Here is a 13,396-nt window from a genome sequence, read left to right as displayed (position 1 = left end):
GTGTGACTCTCTAACAACCAGCTTAGAAACAACTATTTTAATAACTCAGTGAAGGCATGATGATGCCCTGATTTAAAGATAAGACTGGGGATCTGGAGAGAAAATTCAAGAAATAGTTCAGAAGCACAAGTAATAAAACTTGATGACTAGAATAAATGTGAGGAAAAAAAAGAGGCTTTCCCTAGAAACTGGGTTGCTTGGTGATATCAAATACTAGGAGAGTAAACTCAGGAGATGTGGAAAACCTATAGTGAGAGACAGAAAGAAGTTCAGATGTAGACAAAGTGATGTTAAGAACTGCTGGGATATTGACACAGAGTTGTTCAGTAGGAAAGGAGAACAGTGGCCTGGATATTAGGAGAGATGTCTGAACTGATGATTTGCTCAGGAATTTTGGACCTAAAGATATCTTGTAAAAGTAGACAGGATTACTCTTTAAGGAGAATTGAGAGAGTGAGAGAAAAACTGTGATTTAGGATATAAATGGTTTGGACCATTAGTATTTTGGGACATTGATAAGGAAAAATATTTTCACAAAAGAAATAGGGGGATTCAGGGAAAAGGTGATGAGAAATAAAAGAAATGAGTAAGAAAGGTAGTTTCCAAGACTTGCAGGTAGAATTAAGTAAAGCATTGTTGGGTTGTACAAGATACAAGGTACTGTTTTCCTGAACCATAAGGACAGAGTTGAGCATGTTTTAATGCTGTAGGTTAAAGAGCCTGACAAGAGGGAATATTGAAAGACATAAGGAATAGAAATACATCTTTAAAGCTAGCTGAATAAGGTTGTTGGACAGGACAAGATTCGTTACAAACTTTAAGAGTTTGCCTTAAAAATAGTACAGAATTATTTTTATTATCATAGAAAATTACATGAACAAAGAACAAATATGTAACTAAGGTTGTATTTGCTGCCTAAAAGAGACAAAAATTAACCTTAGATTTCTCAATACTTCTTCATGCTCTGCAAGAGGCTGAGGAAGTTTTGTACTTTTGACACCCAATCACTATAAGGGTTCAGTGGCCAAATAATAGTATTGGTACTCCTCTTTGCAGTATCTCTCTCTCTCTTTCTCTCCCTCCCTCCCTCCCTCTCTCTCTCTCTCTCCCTCTCTCTCTCTCTCTCTCTCTCTCTCTCTCTCTCTCTCTGATAACTCCTCTCTCTAATACTAGTCTTTCCTGATGTGTATGGGCCTTCATATGGAAAAAGAATTTCATGGAGGAAGATTTTTCTCAGACAAGAAGACACATTTTGCATGGTAATGTCCAAAATTAATCTAAGGTTACATATGGGATATATACAATTTTCTCTCATCTCAACTCAAAAGCCCTTATTTTTGACTTGACACAAATGCTATGCCCTGTTTGCTGCCTCCTCTAAAGGGTAAAATTCAGCACTTGGTCAGCTCCTGTATGACCTGTCTGCAGTCAGGAAAAGCTGTTAATGGACTAGTCTGTGACTCCTTTGATTTTTATCTCTATAATTTGTTTTTCCTTATTTGTCCAATGATGCTCTTTCTTTTTTTTTCTTTTTTTGGTTCCGGTCGTGGGGCCTGAACTCTGGGCCTGGGCGCTGTCCCTCAGCTCTTCAGCTCAAGGCTAGTGCTCTACCATTTGAGCCACAGCGCCACTTCCAGCTTTTTTCTTTTTGCTTTTGTGGTGCTGAGGAATCGAACCCAGGGCCTCAGGCATGCAAGGCAAGCACTTTACCACTGAGCTACCTTCCCAGCCCTGATGCTCTTTCTTTACATATGTGCTCAAGTCCTGATTCCTGATATTATCATGTTTAACCAGCAATTCACTTTTAAAATGTGTAGGTGGCAAAATGTCTATATAATAGTTTGTTATGGTAATGTTTCATCTTTTTAAATATGTTTCACAAATAATACTGTTAGAAGTAATAACTTTATGTGAATATCAAGGAAAATCCAAAATTCTGGTAAGAACTTGAAGCAGTTACAAATAGTAACTTTATTAGCTCTTGTAAAGTTGAAAGCAAAGTCAGGCAATAAGAATGAGCAAGGAGGGGCTGGGAAGGTGGCTCAGTGGTAGAGCGTTTGCCTTGCATGCCTGAGGCCCTGGGTTCGATTCCTCAGCACCACATAAGCAGAAAAAAAAGCCGGAAGTGCTTCTGTGGCTCAGTGGTAGAGCACTAGCCTTGAGCTGAAGAGCTGAGGGACAGCGCCCAGGCCCCAGAGTTCAGGCCCCATGACCGGACCCCCCCCCAAAAAAAAAGAATGAGCAAGGATGGGGCTGGGAAGGTGGCTCAGTGGTAGAGTGCTTGCCTTGCATGCATAAGGCCCTGGGTTCGATTCCTCAGCACCACATAAGCAGAAAAAAAAAAGCTGGAAGTGGTGCTGTGGCTCAAGTGGTAGATTGCTAGCCTTGAGCTGAAGAGCTGAGAGATAGCTCCCAGGCCCAGAGTTCAGGCCCCCGACCGGACCCTCCCCCCCCAAAAAAAAAAACAAATGAGCAAGGAAACTAGTACATTTGAGGTTTCAGGAAAACATGAAGATGACTTTAAAGAGAAAGATTTAACAAGACTGAAAGTATGTCTCGTCAACTCCAAAAAACAGTGTGGTGGGAAAGCACAACTGCAAGTATGAAATATGCAATATAAAGCCAGGTGCTGGTGGCTCACATCTGTAATCCTAGCTACTCAGGAGGTTGAGATCTGAAAATTGCAGTTCAAAGCCAGCCCAGGCAGGAAAGTCCATGAGACTCTAATCTCCAATAAACCACCAGAAAACCAGAAATGGAGGTGTGGCTCAAGTGGTAGCCTTGTGCTGAAGAGTTCAAGGATAGAGCCCAGGCCCAGAGATCAAGCCCCATGACCAAAAAGAAAAAGAAAAAAAAGTGCAATATACTTAGTGCATATATATGACTCTCTTTGTGTTTTCAAATCCCCTTTTCTACATTACTCATGGAGAAATTTAATCGACAAGCATAAACTCAACTGCCCTATTCTGCATTTGGTTTAACACAGAACCAGCACCCTTGAGTGCTTGTGGAATAAACAAATGAGAGTTGATAATGTAATTGATTATATGTTTGGAGAAGCTAATGCTAACAGGGCAAGGATATTCTGAGATGCAATGTGGGATGAAAGGAAAACACATATCACACACATATGTTTTGAAAGCAGATTAAACATCAGACTGGATAATCCTGGGCAATCTATTTTATTTCCTTGAACTTCCAGTTGTTCACCTATAAAATCAATATAATGGTACAAGAGTGTTGGAGTGGGGGTGATGGTTACATACTCTGATACTAAAATGTTTAGATATTACTCTTACTACCTCCACTAGCTCCAGTGGGATCCTCATTGATGCTTTCTGGCCTACTATTTACCACTTAATTATCACACTTAAAATAATGAAACAAAACACCTTAGTTCTGGTGATTTTCTGATTTCTAAAATGTAAGTTTCATTATAAATAAATTTTCCATTGGATAGTTCATATTTGTGTATTAAAGCCTAGCACAGGGGGTGCTATTAAAATTTTTCAGGTGGAACTCTGTAGCCAATATTCTAAACTCTGTTTATATAATGGGAACAGAAACTCTGTACAGGAAGACAAGGCTCTATTTTGATATAAAAATCTAATATTTTAAGAGGTTTATTTTAGGAACAAACCAACTGAAAGTTGCTTAAGTTAACAGCTGCAAGTATTATTCATAACTGCTGTAAAAGAGTTAATTAAGATCCTGGGATGGAGGAAGTGCAGAAGTCAAACACAGTCTTCTGATGAGATGAATCACTATAATCATATCATAAAAGACAAGGGGGCTGAACAAAGTCCCAGACTATTGATCAGTGTTAGTTTGTCAGATCAGACTCTGAAAGGACAATGGCAAGCAGAAAGTGCAGAGAAAAGAGTTAAATGTCATTGGAAACCTCATCAATACACAAGCGGTTTGAATTTGCCCTTTTACAATTTTTTGTGGAGGCATATATTCAAAAATCAGAGGAAAATGAATCCTTACATTTGTGATATTCTGATGAGAGTTCGGATATAGTGTGTTATTTATTCTCTAACCTGAACAATGTTATATCAGAAAATACACTGACCTATTAATTAAGTGGCATGATGAAAAATGAGGGCCATAAATAATTCTTTTAGTGTTAAAATTTTCTGTTTTTGTCTAATTTATCTCCTACTTCTCCTTCCCACGTAAGTCTGTGATTTTCAACTGAGGAAAATTGGTTTTCATTTCCCTTGTCTTTGTTTCTTTTTTTCTCTTTTTAAAAAATTTTATGTTGTTGTAAAGTTGATGTATAGAGCGGTTGTAGTTACATAAGTAAGGTAATGACTACATTTCTTGTCAAAAATTGTTACCCCCACTATCCCACTATCCCCTCTGGTTACCCACCCCCCTGCCAAGTTGTAAAGTTCATTTCCAACCTAGTGTCTTGTTGTATTGGTTCACTGTTGCATTGGTTCACCCTTTGTTCTTGTTTCACCATTTTGTTTTTCCCCTTCCCTTCCCCAAATCAGATAAACATATATACAAGACACAGGGTACCAGAATCAATAACAGTGATTACAGGGAATCAACCAAAGGAAAAAAAAAGAAAGAACTTCATAAGTACATTTGTTTCAACATGATTGTCAGCCATCTATAAGACATATATCACAATTCTTACACCTAAATTATTCCTATCACTCTTGTCCTTTTCGCTTAGCATAAAATAAAGGGCCATTTATTAAATGGCTTTGATTCTTCTCAGTTTTCTGCCTTCCAATATTACAATCTGGCTACAGATGTAGCTGCTAAAGGAATTATTAAGTTTCTAATGAAGTACCTATGCATACACTGTTGTCTTTTCCTGGAAAACCTTTTCTTTGATCTTCTTACTTAACTAATGCTTTCTTTTCAATGAAAATCTTAGTCAAGCTTTTCTTCTACTGGAAAACGTTCTTTGACCCTGCTTACCATAGACTCCATTATTCCTCCTTGCCCAGGGTCATAATATGTACAATATTTGCTTATGGCAGCTTTCATGTCCTTCAATGATCTTCAGCCACTTAGAACAGGTCACATTTACCTTCTTTCTAATCCACAAAAGACTTGCAAAGTGTAGATGATAAATGAAAATTTATTGAACTTCTTTTATGGTTTAATATTGACAACAAACCCTTTGTCAATGTAGTCATATAAATGGTGTAAAACCCTATCTTATTTTTTCCTTGTTTTCCCATTAAAATTGATGTGGCATAAAAAGGCATATACTCTCTACAGGCATCTTTTTCCCAAACTGATGAATAAAAGATTTGAATAAACAATACCAGTCTCTTGTCACTAAAAATAAATAATAATTTAAGTCTGTACTGAGACCACTGGAATAAATAAAATGGCTATGTGTCTTTAAAATGGTGACATTTTTGACAAGACAAGAAATATACACAAGAAATGTATTTATTACCTTACTTATGTAACTGTACATCACCTTGACAATAAAATAAATCAATAGATTTTTAACTAATATAGGTTGTGCAAAATTTGGGACTTTCACAGAAACTAGTGAAACCAGTCATTTCTTCCCTGAAATGAACTGTGGAAATTATTTTAAGTAATAAAACTCTTAAAAAAAATAATGTCCCAGGAAGTGGTGCTGTAGCTCAAGTGGTATAGTGCTAGCCTTGAGCTGAAGAGCTGAGGGACAGCGTTCAGGCCCAGAGTTCAAGCCCCACAACAGACAAAAAACAAAAACAAAAAATAATGTCCCAAGGCTGATATATATAAATGGAATTGTATTGTCTGATTTTATACTGACAAATATTTATAAGATTCATGCCCTAGTTTTATTTTTTTCTTGATGCAACCCTTCATGTGGTTTAGAGATCAATATCATTTGTTTGTAGTCAAATATATTAGTTAAGTTTCAGCCTCAAATCACACATCCATTTTGAGTTCAAATAAATCCCAAATAACTAGATATGATAAGACTAGATAATCTTTTTGATGCATTTTGGGTTAATTTTTGGCCTGAAGTTTTATATTATAGGAATGAATATGTGTATTTCCAAAAAAGACCAGAAATGATTTCAAATATTTAAGACTTTAGCATGGAAGATGTATGCCCAGAAAAGTATAACTCATTTGCAAAACTAACTTATAGTATAACAAAATGGATACCAGGAAGCTGAGGGCGAGGTATCTGGGGCTGTGTGTGAGGTAATGTGAAGTTAGGTGAATGAAGAGAAGGGTGGGTGAGCTCAGTCATAGCATTCAATGTGTAAATGAGAAAACAGAACTAGGAAAATTGAGGGGATGAGTAGGGTTGGGAAAGATGATAAAGGGGTCATACTGGTCAAGGTGTACTGTGTTCATAAAGTGTTATGTTGAATTGAGACCCCTTTGTACAACTATTTAAATATACTTACAATAAATAAAAGGTTATTGCATCAGTATACATAAGCTCTGTATTAAAAGCAATGTGAATACATGCATGGTCAGAAGGAAGGCTTGGGGACTTCTTAGGTTAACAATGTTGAGGGTGAAACTCAGTTCGAAAATAGTTGGGCCATCATTATATAGAAAGCATTTGTGGCTTTGTTGGCATGTGCATATGTGAAATTGCAGACCTTTTTATTTTAAACACTTTTCAATTGTAAATTAGCAAATTATTATTATTACATATGCTTATGGCTTATAACATAAGTTTACCATGTATGAACACAATGTAGAATATTTACATCAACCTTATTAAGATACCATCACCTCAAATATTAATCATTTATTCCTTTAGGGAATTAGAGAACTACAGTAATTTATATGTTATGTTCACAATCTGGGCAGTATAGCTGCAAGTCTATCTGAGGTTGTATACAATTTGACCATCCATCATCTCTCCATCTTCCCTTCCTTCAGCCTATGGTGATAAAGCACTTGAGCACCATTTTCAGTCACACACTTTGATAGTTAATTGTATACACAGTCTCTCACAGTTATCTGCCTGGGTTGATTTCCAATGTTCATCCTTTGGGACGCTCAGTCTTCTGAACAGTAAAGATTACCTTTCTACTATTTTAGTGATATGTTTTAGATTTCACAAGTAATTGAGGGTTTGTAGTATTTCTCTTTATGTCTGTGACTTATTCCATTTAGCACAATGCTCATCAATTCCATCCATGTTGCCACAAATGGAAAAAAAATGCCATTCCTTTCTTATGTATGATTACTATGGAACTGCATTTATCATTGGCTTCTGCAAAAAGTGCTGCAATAAATATGATAGAGCAGATGCATTTTCAATGTACCAATTTCAATAATTTGGTACAAATTCTCAGAAGATTGTTCTATGGGAAACTTAAAACATAAACTTATTTTAAAAATAATTCATATGTTCCTTTAAAAGGAAAATTACTTTTCCTAGATGAATGCTGTAATTAAGGAGATCTGGAAATAAAACATGTTAATAACAGTTTAAAGTTAGGATTAAGCATATAAAGAAGAGCTGGGTGCAAGTGGCTCACACCTGTCGTCTTAGCTACTCAGGAGGTTCAGATATGAGGATCATGGCACAAAGCCAGCCCGGGCAGGAAAAGCCCATGAGATTCTTTTCTCTAATTAACAACTTAGAAACCAAAAGGGGAGCTGTGCTTCAAGTGATAGAGCACTAGCCTTGCACAAAAGCGCTTAAGCAGTAGCAAAACCCGGAGTTCAAGCCTCAGCACCAAAAAGAAAAAACTAAAGTTAGAAACAAGTAAGTTTATTAATAAACATTTGAAAGATACTTCTGGCTTGACTCTTCACATATTTCAATTATACTACTTATGAGATTAGTCCTTAGTGGTCTAGGAAATTCATGATAATATAATTTTAAGATTCATCATTATTAGAATAATAAGCATTTAAACATGTTTCAGGGTTCTTTCAAACACACATGAGACATAAAATGTGTTAAAATAGGTAATTTTTGAGGCACGAATAATCTCTTACTACATTCTTATATGCTTCACTTGCCACTTTTATATCATGTATTTATGCATCACTCGATCTCAATCAGTCAGATAATTTCATTAGTTTTCTTTAAATTCACTTATAAACATTTCCTGAGTACTTCAGACACTGGATCTTAAAATTGAAACTTGAGATACAGATTAAAAATGAAACTTGAACTCTACAGCCAGGAAAAAGTGATTTTTTTAAAAATATTGAATATTATTAAATCAAGTCTTCTAAAACCAATGTAACATCCCTGAATATATCTTTTTTCATGTCATCAATCTGAAAGGATGAATTTAAGATTCATTAATACTTTCATCATACTAAAAATCTGAGCCAATGTTTATCATTTTCTAAATATTCTTTAGGGGAACTTATGAGAGGAAATTTCTACAAATGCTCATGTTCAACCAACTATTACATGTTGAGGGATATGAAATGGACATCTTAAAGAAATATGACGATGAGGTAGTATTTTAGAAATAGATGGTACTCAAAATTTTCAGCATCACTTACATTTTTTTATATCCCAGTGCATTTAGAAGAGACTTCCCTGCTCCAAAAGAAAGAACAAACAAGCTCACAGTTACAATTATCAATTTGCAAGTGTTGTTATAGGTACAGGAATATCACAGGCAATTCAATACAAAACAAAATCCTTGTAGGTTTTCTCATTAGCAATGAAGAGTTTAATTTCATGTAATTATAGTTCAAAAGCTTCTCTAGGGTGTAATTCTGAGTTCCTGTCATGGAAGTCAATTGTATCATTAGAATTACAAAATGCTATGTCTTTTAAATAAAGCATTGTTCTGTGTATGTTTCACAAATCATGGAAAAGATGAGTTGAATGAGGCATAAATCTTCAGAATTAAATACTGGAAATAAAGTACATATTCTGGGAAAGGCTTTAATTCTTGTTTTGATTAGTGTTTCTTATCCAGTAGTAATTTCGTGACCATTTCTCAGACATTGGTTGACTGAAATGGTTATATTTCAAAGTGCTTTGAACCAAATAAAAGTATAGCAGACTCCAAAATCTGTGACAATACCAATGCAAGGACACTGAACATAGTCAAGTATTATTTTTTATTTCTCTACATGGTGATTTTGCCAGCATTACAAATTTGTATTGCTCATGTTTTATTCATGATTTGAAACCCCTGTCCTCATGTTTGTTTGATGTGGATTACAGAACTCCACACAAGGGTACAGGTAAAACCAGAAGTAAAGCACGGTTTGCAGAACATTGCACTCTTATCATTGAATATTTATGTTAACTTGTCCTTAGAAGAAAAAAAGGGAAACAGGTCATTCATTGGCATACACAGTTCTTAGGTACATGTAGTAATTCATCCACTCAGTAGTTGCTGGCAAATTATTTTTAATCCCTATCTCTTTCCTTCCTTCCTTCCTTCCTTCCTTCCTTCCTTCCTTCCTTCCTTCCTTCCTTCTTTCCTTCCTTCCTCCCCATCCTAGGGGCTATCTCCAAGTTTATTTTATTTTATTATTTTTATTTTATTTTTTTACATTTTTTAACTGTGAAAATACTGTACAGAGGAGTTACAATTACATGGGTAAGATAATGAGTACATTTCTTATCAAGCATTGTAGCCTCCTCCTTTGTTTCCCCTTCCCATCCCTTCCCAACCCCTCCCCAATCCTCCCATCCCCCCCCTCCACCGCACGAAAGTTGTAAAATTCGTTTTCGACATAACGACTTGTACATCTCATTGTTGCAATGGGTCCACCTGTATCCCTATTTAAACATTTGTTTTTCTCCTTCCCCTCCACAAATTATACTGACATCAAATACAGTGAAGCAGGGGTTATACTGTGGGAGAGGGACAGACAAAGCAACAAAGAAATAATCTTATAAATGTGTTAGAAACAATCACATGAAAGAAAAAAACATTTGCATACATATCTTAGGGTTCATTTCCCTAACATCACCTTATCTGACCTTTTCTGCTTGACTCAGACATATACTAGATATTGCAAATAAGGGAAACCATGGGACCTATGTTTCTTTGGGCCTGGCTTACTTCACTTAATATAATGGGGCAATGTCATTCTTTCTGATGGAGGCATAGAATTCCATTGTGTATATATACCACATTTTCTTGATCCATTCATCTACTGAGGGACATCTGGGTTGGTTCCATATCTTAGCTATAGTAAATAATGCTGCAATAAACATAGTCATACTGGTAGCTTTAGTGTGGTCTTGTTTGTAAACATTTGGGTAAATGCCCTATTTAAAGCTAGTTTTCTACCACTTGAGCCACAGCTCCATTTCTGGCTTTGTGATACTCAATTGGAGATAAGAGTCTCAAGGATTTTATTGCCTCTTCTGACTTTAAAGCACAATCCTCAGATCTCAGCCTCCTTAGTTACTAGGATTACAGGCTTATGCTTTAAAGGCTTGAGCCACAGGCTTTCCTGGCTCGTTTCTTAAGTGTCATGACGTTATTGTGAAAAGTACAAGTGTTATTATATAAAAGACACTGAAAACTATTATGCACATGCTAGAAACTCAATTTAATCTTTATAACCACTTGCAATGAATAATAATTTTACATTAAGATAACTAGTGGAAGCTAAAAGGAAATTTATTATTTAAGTATGTCTTTTTAAAACTAAACAAGGATATGCTTTATAAAGGTATGTTACTTTCCGTAAAATCTTCATAGAAAATGACACCTTAACATTTTTTGGGGCGGGGGGTCTGGTTGTGGGCCTGAATTCTGGGCCTGGGCGCTGTCCCTCAGCTCTTCAGTTCAAGGCTAGCACTCTACCACTTGAGCCACAGTGCCACTTCCGGCTTTTTTCTTTTTGCTTATGTAGTGCTGAGGAATCGAACCCAGGGCCTCAGGCATGCAAGGCAAGCGCTCTACCACTGAGCCACCTTCCCAGCCCCAACACCTTAACATTTCTATATAATTCCAAAAACTTTTCCATGACAGTATATTAAAACAAAATGCTGTTTGCAACTCTTTGGTCATGTAATTTCACACAGGAATAAAGCCTGGTGAACTTGATCTATTATGCTATCCCTTCGAAACACTAGTATTAGGTTTAAAGTAGCCAGTATGGTTGAAGTCACTGTCAAGGTGAACTCTCTAATGCAAAGGGCTAACACTTCACTTTGTCTCCTGTGAGATCTACATGCTTAAAGCTGTCATGTATTAATCAGTGGGAGTTGATGTCATACTGTAAAGATTCAGAAATCAAAGTTGTTTTTTTTTTCTTGTGAGGTTAATCAAAGTTGTTGTTTTTTTCCTGTGAGGTTTAATATACTTTATCATATCCATGGGTTTCCAATTGCCTCTGGATATAGCCAATTGTTTCACGCAAAATTAGTCTCTTAATTATTGGCCAACTTTTACTTTGGTTGACTGTGCTTTAGGAGTATTATACAAAAAAAAAAAAAAACAATCCTTGCCCAAATATAGGTGAGGAATATTTTTTCCTAGATTTTTTTACTCATCCCTAGATTCAATATGTTAGATTTATATTTTTAGATTTAATATCAGAATCTCTAATTCATTTTCAGCTGATTTTATATGGTCTTTTCATCTACATTAATGTCCAGTTTCATTCTTCTGCAAGTTGTCATTCATTTTTCTCACACTGTAAGTTGAAGAGACTGTTCTTTCTCTACTTCATATTCTTGCTAACTTTGTAAAATATCTGTAAGTATGCCAACTTATTTAGGGAGTCTCTGTTTGCCCTCTGTGTGCCCTCCCGCTGAAGATTTATTCAACTATCCAATATCATATAATTACATACAAATTCCATTTACATCTCTAGGGGTTGCTTTTAATGTAGGATGCTATTTAGTAATACTAGTACTTCTAATCCAAAAATATAGCTTCTCTTTTCCATTTATTTATATCTTCTACAATTTCTTTCACCAGTGTCTTGTGTATTTTACTCTAAAGTTCATTCACATTGCTGGTTAATTTATTTTGCAGATAGGTTATCATTAATGGCTATAAGTGATACATACATATGTATATTGGTTTTCTATCCTACAACTTTAATGAATTATTTTCTTAGTAGTAAGTTTTGTTGGAGTCTTTTTAAAATCTTATTTTAAATAATTTTAAATAGTTGGACAAGAGGATCTCAGTTCAATATGTCAATTTATGAGTATAATGCATTTTGGTAAATGTCACTTTTTTCATCATTCGCCTTTATACTATTTTAACCTCAACTTTCTTGGCGTCTTTATGATATGTATATACATGTGTGTGTGTGGTGTGTGGAGAGAGAGAGAGAGAGCAAAAGAGAGATATTATATATGTTTTTGAGATGTAGTCTTTCTAATATTTAACATTTTCCCCCTTAAACCACATTCCTCCCAATTTCTGTTTCTAAAGTAGCTAGGATTATAGGAATGCACCAATATGTCTTCTATTGAAGAAAATAATAGGAAAATGTGCTTTTAAAATTATTTATGCTTACCAACTTTTCTACAATGAGTCAGTGATGAAATTAAAATCTGCACCATAATGAGTTTTAGGACATTAAAAGAGAAAAACACAATGAGCTTTATTTTCTCTGGTTTCTTAGGCAAAAAAATAGATCAAAACATTTTTCATAGGTCAGAATATAATATATTTATATTGTGGACCAGAGATGGAGCAGGCTTTTAAAACATAAACTTCAGATAACAAAACAATGAATATATTATATGCACAAAACAATTTTCATAAGCAGCTCCATTTTTAAAGGGATGATAGCATAATCATTTCTACAACCTATTTCATAAAATATGACCTTTTATCGACTCCTTTGCACAGGAATTATGTCTGTGAAAGTAATATGAGAATCAAGAGTGGCTGCAAAAATAAATCCAATTCACAATGCTGAAAGAAAAAAGTTGAGACGCTCCTTTAAAAAAATAAAATGTCTTTCAAATAAGCCCACAGTTGTGTGACATTTCTGCTGATTAATGCCAGGGTTCTCTGAGGCATACTAATAGTATAAACAAGGAAAAATTGAATTTCTTGACATAAGATAAGGGTCAGTTTAAAGATATTCATGACTGAACCATACCACTTAATCACAAATATTTGCAGCCTGAAGCAGAAATGACTGAATTTTCATACAGTTAAATGTAATAGCCTTTATATCTCTGCACACCATTGGCCATTACTGCATAACGCACAACAAAATTAACACAATTTGTAGTTTTAATTGCAGACATCCAATTATTGCCAGTTTTAATTAAGTGGACTATTTTAAGAGTGAATTAAAGTGTACATTTAGTTATGAAAGTCTGTTGTGAAACATCATAATCCATCAGCCATATTGTCATGGTTGATTTTTTTAAAAAAAAAAGCTTACAGAAAGCCATTGTAAAGAACTCAATGCTAACTTTTGAAAATGCACACTTTCAATACATAAATCTTTATGGGAGAACATTTTATTAAAT

The 13,396-nt window shown here is 35.1% G+C and overlaps 1 protein-coding gene across 1 annotated transcript in view; it reads left to right on the top strand.

Moving 5' to 3' along the window:
• Znf804b (zinc finger protein 804B) overlaps nucleotides 1–13,396 on the top strand; it is a 465,037-nt gene that overhangs the window by 235,544 nt on the left and 216,097 nt on the right. The window lies entirely within an intron of this gene.

Source organism: Dipodomys ordii, unplaced genomic scaffold, assembly GCF_000151885.1.
Source record: "Dipodomys ordii isolate 6190 unplaced genomic scaffold, Dord_2.0 Scaffold90, whole genome shotgun sequence".
Classification (NCBI taxonomy): domain Eukaryota; kingdom Metazoa; phylum Chordata; class Mammalia; order Rodentia; family Heteromyidae; genus Dipodomys; species Dipodomys ordii.
Note: the sequence above shows the minus strand (reverse complement) of the source record. Positions and strands in the feature narration are given on the sequence as shown.